The 7,249-nt window shown below is 31.5% G+C and overlaps 1 pseudogene; it reads left to right on the top strand.

Moving 5' to 3' along the window:
• The first annotated feature begins 3,442 nt into the window (after positions 1–3,442).
• LOC124975073 (40S ribosomal protein S13-like) lies at positions 3,443–4,151 on the top strand (annotated as a pseudogene).
• Positions 4,152–7,249: the final 3,098 nt, after the last annotated feature.

Raw genomic sequence — 7,249 nt, 5'->3', positions numbered from 1 at the left:
TTCAACATCTGGAAATCAATAAATGTAGTTCATCATATTAATAGATTTAAAGTTAAGAATCACATGATTATCTCAATAGATTTAAAAAAACCCACATTTGATAAAATACAGCACCCCTTCATGCTCAAAACACTAGAAAAAATAGGATTAGTAGGAACATTCCTCAACATTATAAAGGCTATCTATGCTAATCCACAGCCAACATCATTGTAAATGGAGAAAAACTGAAAGCATTGCCCCTAAAAACTGGAACAAGGCAGGGAAGCCCTCTTTCACCACTTCTATTCAATATCACCCTTGAAACTCTAGCCAGAGAAATTAGACAGACCAAAGAATTAAAAGAAAACAAATAGGAAAAGAAGAACTCAAACTATCACTGTTTGCTGATATGATTCTATGTTTAGAGGAACCAAAAAATTCCACCAGAAAACTTCTAGACCTCATAAATGAATTCAGTAAAGTAGCAGGATATAAAATCAATGCTCATAAATTTAATGCATTTTTATTCATAAGTGATGAATCCTCTGAAAGAGAATTTAGGCGAACTACCCCATTATAATAGTCTCAAAAAAATAAAATATTTGGGAATCAATCTAACAAAAGAGATGAAAGATCTCTACAATGAGAACTACAGAACACTAAAGAAAGAAATTAAAGAAAACCTTAGAAGATGGAAAGATCTCCCATGTTCTTGGATAGGCAGAATTGATATTGTCAAAATGACCATACTACCAAAAGTGCTATACAAATTCAATGCAAATCCAACTAAAATTCCAATCACATACCTCATAGAAACAGAGCAGGAAATCATGAAATTCATTTGGAAGAATTAGAGACCCAGAATAGGTAAAGCAATCCTTATCAGGAAGAGTGAAGAAGGGGGTATCACAATACTAGAACTTCAACTATACTAAGGAGCAATAGTACCAAAAACAGCATGGTATTGGCACCAAAATAGATAGGTAGACCAATGGTAAAGAATGAAGGACACAAAGACAAACCCACATATATACAGTTTTCTCATACTAGACAAAGGTGGTATGACTCTACTTCATGTACAACCAGAGAAACAATTGTACCCCATTTGTTTACAATGAATCAAAATAAATAAATTATTAAAAAATTTAAAAAACCCAAAAAGACTAATATACAAAAATTATTAGGGTTTGTTTAGTGTTTCAATATTTTTTCCATACATATGAATACCAGTATGAATACATATGGAAATTATACATCAATATATTTAAATAGGTATAGATATCTATATAGTTAGTTTTCTTTGAGATGTGTGTTTATAGTGTGGTATAGGCATGTCATGATTATGTAGCTATATGAAAAATTATGCATAGGAATAGGGTTACATTTTTATCTATGTATATAAATACAAATATAAATGTAAATGTAAAAATGTACATAAAAATATTTAAATGTATATGGATTTAAATATATTGAATTATTTCCAAGGTGCAGTTCTAAAATTTGGTTTGGATATAGGTTATGAACATGCAACTGAATATATATAAATATGTATGAGTAGGATTTTTGTTACCCTTCTTTATATACATATATGTATACATGAATATATAAACATATAGAAATATATATTTATATGGATATTCAAAGCAACATTCATAAATTTTATATAAACTATGTTTTGGGTAGTGAGGTTTAGTTCTGACTTATGGACTAGGTTTAGTGTTTGGTTATTGTCAAAACATTTCTCTCTATATATAAATATAATTATGGATGTAAAATTATATATGAAAATATATACATCTATGTAAAGTGTTATGGTGTATATGTATAGAAACCTTTATTTGGGAATTATGGTAGAGATAGGATTGAATTTTTAAAAATAGCATTAATATTATGGGTAGGATTTGAACATTATATCCATGTATGTCAAAACAAATATGAATATATGTTTAGAAATACATGAAAATATTTGGATGCATATGCTATTTTATATGGTTAGTTTTCTGTTTTCATGAATGTTTACATTTTGGATTGCACATAGCTTATTGATATGTAAACTACTCATTTCAATATATATAACTATTATAAGTAAATGTATAACTATATATCACACTATATATGCTTATTCATATCAATACATGTGGCACATGAATATTTTATAAAACAGGGTAGTGTTATGATTAACAATGTATGTAAGTGTTGTTTTCATTGTATGTTTTATGAGAATATGTATATGAATATTCATTCATATTTTGCAAAGTAATATGTGAATGTATGTAAGATTATATGTGTATGATTATATATATGATTATGTTCAGAGATATTGTTGATGTTAAATTTAGAATCATGTTTTGGATATGATAATGTATGAGTGTTTTACAAAATATATATCATTAATACATGAATGAATCATGAATATATTCATATATGCATGACTATACAAATAAATACATGTATAATTTCATAAATATGCATAAGTCTATTGGTCTGATTAGAAGTAATTGTAGATTTAACTTTCATTTTACACTTGGAATTTGGATATTTTTGATTAAATATATATATATATATATGCATATGGGTGTATATGTATGTTTGTCAATATGTAGGATTCCATTTATGGTTCATGGTAGAAATTGAAGAGTTTATATCTTTATATAACTTTTTGAATTACAGTCTATGTTATGAAAGAGAATGTTGTGTACAATTTATGGATTATATTTGGTGTTTACGGATATAGTCAGTGTTACAGTATTAATATATAAATATATGATTATATAGATATTTTTGCATCTGTATATAATATATATTTAAAGTATAATGAATTTATAAATATGCAGAAGTGTAATTAGAGTTTTCAGTTTTGTTACAGTTATGTTTTGCATTAAGATTTGGGTTTCACTTATGGGTAGGATTTGATTACTGTTAGGGTGCATACAAATATATATGAATGTATATAAAGATATATAGGAATATATATGATAGTATACATGACTATTCATTTTATGTATAAAAACTCAAGGTTAGGTGTCACATTAGGTTTAGTTCTGAGTCAAGGATTTGGTTTCAGGGGACAGTTCTTGTTGCAAAATATTTATCAATATATATGTATGTAAATATGAAAAAAGAAGTAAAATTACATATGAAAGTATATAAATGTCTATGTTTTATCTTTGGATAGTTTCAAAGTAAGAGGTATTGTTATAAATCTGGACTGTTCCTATAAAAATGAATATATATATAAACATATATATATAGTATTTGTGGATTTTTATGAAAACTTATAAATATGGGTCCCAAAGTTATACACAAATTTTTATAAAATGTTATTGTTTATGTATATAGAGATTTTGTTTAGGAATAGTGATAGTGATAGCAACAAGTCTATAAGTAGCATTAAAGTTACTGATAGGGTTTGAATATTGGTATCCATATGCACGAATAAAATATATGTTTAATATACGTGAAAATGTACAAATCTACATGGTATTGTATATGGTTAGTTATGTTCACAATTTGGTTTAGAGATAGGTCATGAATATATAAATGAATATAAAATATATGACTTATAAGTGAATGTATAAACGTCTCTATACATGAACGTTCACAAGATCATGAGGTCTTACTTGTGAATATTGGATAGATGGGGGTGTTATGGTCAGGAGTACACTGAAGTGGTGGTTTAAGAACAAGGTTTTGCTTTCTGCTGCCTGACTGCCGCCATCATGGGTCGCATGGTGCTCCCGGGAAGGGCCTGTCCCAGTCGGCTCTGCCCTATGGCCGCAGCGTCCCCACCTGGTTGAAGATGACGTCTGACGACGTGAAGGAGCAGATTTATAAACTGGCCGAGAAGGGTCAGACTCCTTCACAAACTGGTGTGATGCTGAGGGATTCACATGGTGTTGCACAAGTACTTTTGTGACTGGCAATAAAATCTTGAGAATCCTTAAGTCCAAAGGACTTGCTCCCGATCTTCCTGAGGCTCTCCATCATTTAATTAAGAAAGCAGTTGCTGTTGGAAAGCATCTTGAGAGGAACAGAAAGGATAAGGATGCTAAATTCCACCTGACTCTGACAGCGGAATTCACCGATTGGCTCGGTACTATAAGACCAAGGGGGTCCTTCTGCCAAATTGGAAATATGAGTCAGTCATCCAAGCCTCTGCCCTGGTGGCATAAATTTGTGTATATATTCAAGCAATAAAAGCATTGTTTAACTAAAAAAAAAAAAAGAACAAGTTTTTACTAGAATATGTATATGAATATCCATGAATATATATATGGAGGAATATACAAATATATATAAGATATATATGTATATTTTTATCTGATTATATTATAAATTATTCAGATATAGTTTTAGAGATTATTTCAGGCTTAAGATACCATAATGTTCAAGTATGTAAATATATATGTGCATATATGATTGTATACATGAATAAGTGGGTGAATGTATTTTTATCTATATGTGCACAAAGGGGACTGGTGATATAGTTCAGTTCGTAGAGTGCTTGCCTGTCAAGCACAAGGCCCTGGGTTCAATCCCCAGCACTGAAAAAAAAAAAAAAGTAACTTTATGTGCACAAAAATACAAATGAATATATGTATTCATAAATACATTATTGGAATGATTACAGGTAATTACAGATTTAACATTAATTTTACATTTTGAGTTTGAATGTGTAGTTGATGTAAATATATATTCATGTGTGTATATATATATATGCATTTGTTTGTTGATAGGTTTAGATTTAACTTTTGGGTAGAATTAGAAGAGTTTTAAGAATCTGTATCATTTTAGAGAATAGCATTTATAATTTGGGTTCTGAATATGTGGTTTACTGATAGAAATTATGTTATATATATGTAATTTTAGGGATAGATTTAGAATTATAATATGTTTTTGTATAAAAATACAGATATATAGACACATAATACCCTCAATTTTGTGTTTTTATTCTGACATAATATCCTCAATGTGACTTCTGACCCCCGCATAATATCCTCACTGGGACCTCTTAATCTTACATAATACCCTCACTTTGACCTCTGAAACTCATTTAATACCCTCATTTTGAGTTCACTCACTTAATATCCTCATTTTGGCCACAAACATTCATAAAATTCCCTCACTGTGACCTTTCAGGTTCACATAATACCTTCATACTGTCTTATGATACTAACATAATATCCTCACTGCAATCATCAACACTCACATAGTACCATTTTTTTGAACTCTGACACTGACATAGTACCTAAATTTATGTCCTCTGAAACTCATAAAATTCTCATTTGATCTCTGACACTCATATAATATTCTCACTTGCCCAATAAACTTGTCAAAAAATCCTTGCTTTGTCCCCTGACAGTCACATAATACTCTCACTCTGGCCTCTGACACTCACATGTTATTCACACTCTCCTCTGACATGCACATACTACTCACACTGTGACATCTGATAGTCATACAATATCCTCCATATGACCTCTGATATTCACCTAATATACTCAAGGTGTTCCCTGTTTATTACAAAATATCCATACTATGTCTTCAAGTATTCACCTAATATATCCTTACTTTGACCTCAGATATGTAAAATAATATCCTCATTGTGACCTCATTGTGACCTCTGGCATTCACTTCAAATCCTCACTGTGACTTCTGATACTCACCTGATATCTTCAAATTTACCTTGGTGTCTTAGCTATTTTACTGCTGTGACTAAAAGGATCGGACCATCACAATTGTAGAGAGAAAAGTTTTATTCGAGGGTTCATGGTTTCATAGGTCTTAGTCCATAGAAGGCAGGCTCTGTGGCTTGGGGCTTGAGGTAAGGCAGAATGTCGTGGCAGAAGAGCATGGCAGAGGAAAGCAGCTCACTTCATCAGGAAGCACAGAGAGACTCCACTCTCCAGATACCAAACTTATACCCCATAGCCAGACCCCAATTCCCACCTCCTTCAGCCTATACTTCAACCTATACACTATAACTTCAATTAATCCCTTCAGGGATTAATTCACTGATTAAGGCTTTGAAAAGCCAATCATCTCTCCCTGAACCTTCCTGCATTGTCTCACATGTGAGCTTGTGGGGGACACCTCACATCCAAAACACAACACTCAGATACTGACAATTTACACTAAATGAGGCCTCCATCATTCACAGAATACCCTTACTGTGGACTCTTAAACTCACATCACAGCCTCACTGAGACATCACACTGCCATAACATCCTCATTGTGGCCAATGACACTCAATAATACCCTCACTTGTCCTCTGACACTGATGTAATATCTTCACTATGACCTCTGTCACTCAAGTAATGCCCAAAGTGTTCCTGAAATACTCATTTAATAGCCTCAATATGTCCATTCACATCATCCCCTCAATGTGTACTCTGAAACTCACATAAACCTTCATTCTGACCTCTGACACAAAATACTATCATTACTTTGTTATAATCATATTTATTTTTATATACTTATATTGTTATATTTATATTATTTATTTGTTATATATTTGTACATATTTGTTATATATTTATATTGTCCTTATGACAAGTGGTGCTCACATAATTTCCTATGCTGCTTTACCATCTGCATTTCTTCTCTGGTGAGATGTCCCTCCAGATCTTTGCCCATTTTTAAATGGAGTATCTGTTTTCTTATTACTAAGTTTCTTACTCTATTTCAGATACAAGTCTCTTTTTTTTGTATGTACATTCTGAATAATTCTCCCAGTCTGTGGCTTGCCTTTTTCTTTCCTAAGTTTGACTTTTTCCTAGATTAAACATTTTTGTAAGTTTCACATTATCAATTTCCTTTCTGGATTTGTTTTGGAACTGTACTCAAGAAATCATCATGAAAATGTAATCAGGCATGTTTTCCTCTAGAATTGTACTGTTTGGATGAAGTTTGTGTAATTCGTATCTCACCCTTGTCCATTTTGTCATATTGTTTTCAGTTGTCCCATCAGTATCTGTGGAGCAGAAATTCCTTTCTTCATCAAAAGCCTTTGTCCCTTTAACAAAATACAACAAATACATTCATACCTGATGTTTGAATTTTGATACATCAACCTTTCAACATCGTTCAAGCACTTTAACACTGAGAGAAAAATTAGTCTATTGAACCATATGTACACTGGGGTGTCTGTGCTCTCCATTAGTTTCCATTCCTCTCTGTCTATTCCTTCACAGCAAAACATTTTCTTCAGTACTTCAGCTTTCTGACTGGTTCTGAGATCCACATATTGAGTTCTTCAAGAAAGTCTCTT

Source organism: Sciurus carolinensis, unplaced genomic scaffold (genome assembly GCF_902686445.1).
Source record: "Sciurus carolinensis unplaced genomic scaffold, mSciCar1.2, whole genome shotgun sequence".
In the NCBI taxonomy this organism is placed as follows: Eukaryota; Metazoa; Chordata; class Mammalia; order Rodentia; family Sciuridae; genus Sciurus; species Sciurus carolinensis.
This window is presented reverse-complemented; position numbering and strand designations above follow the sequence as displayed.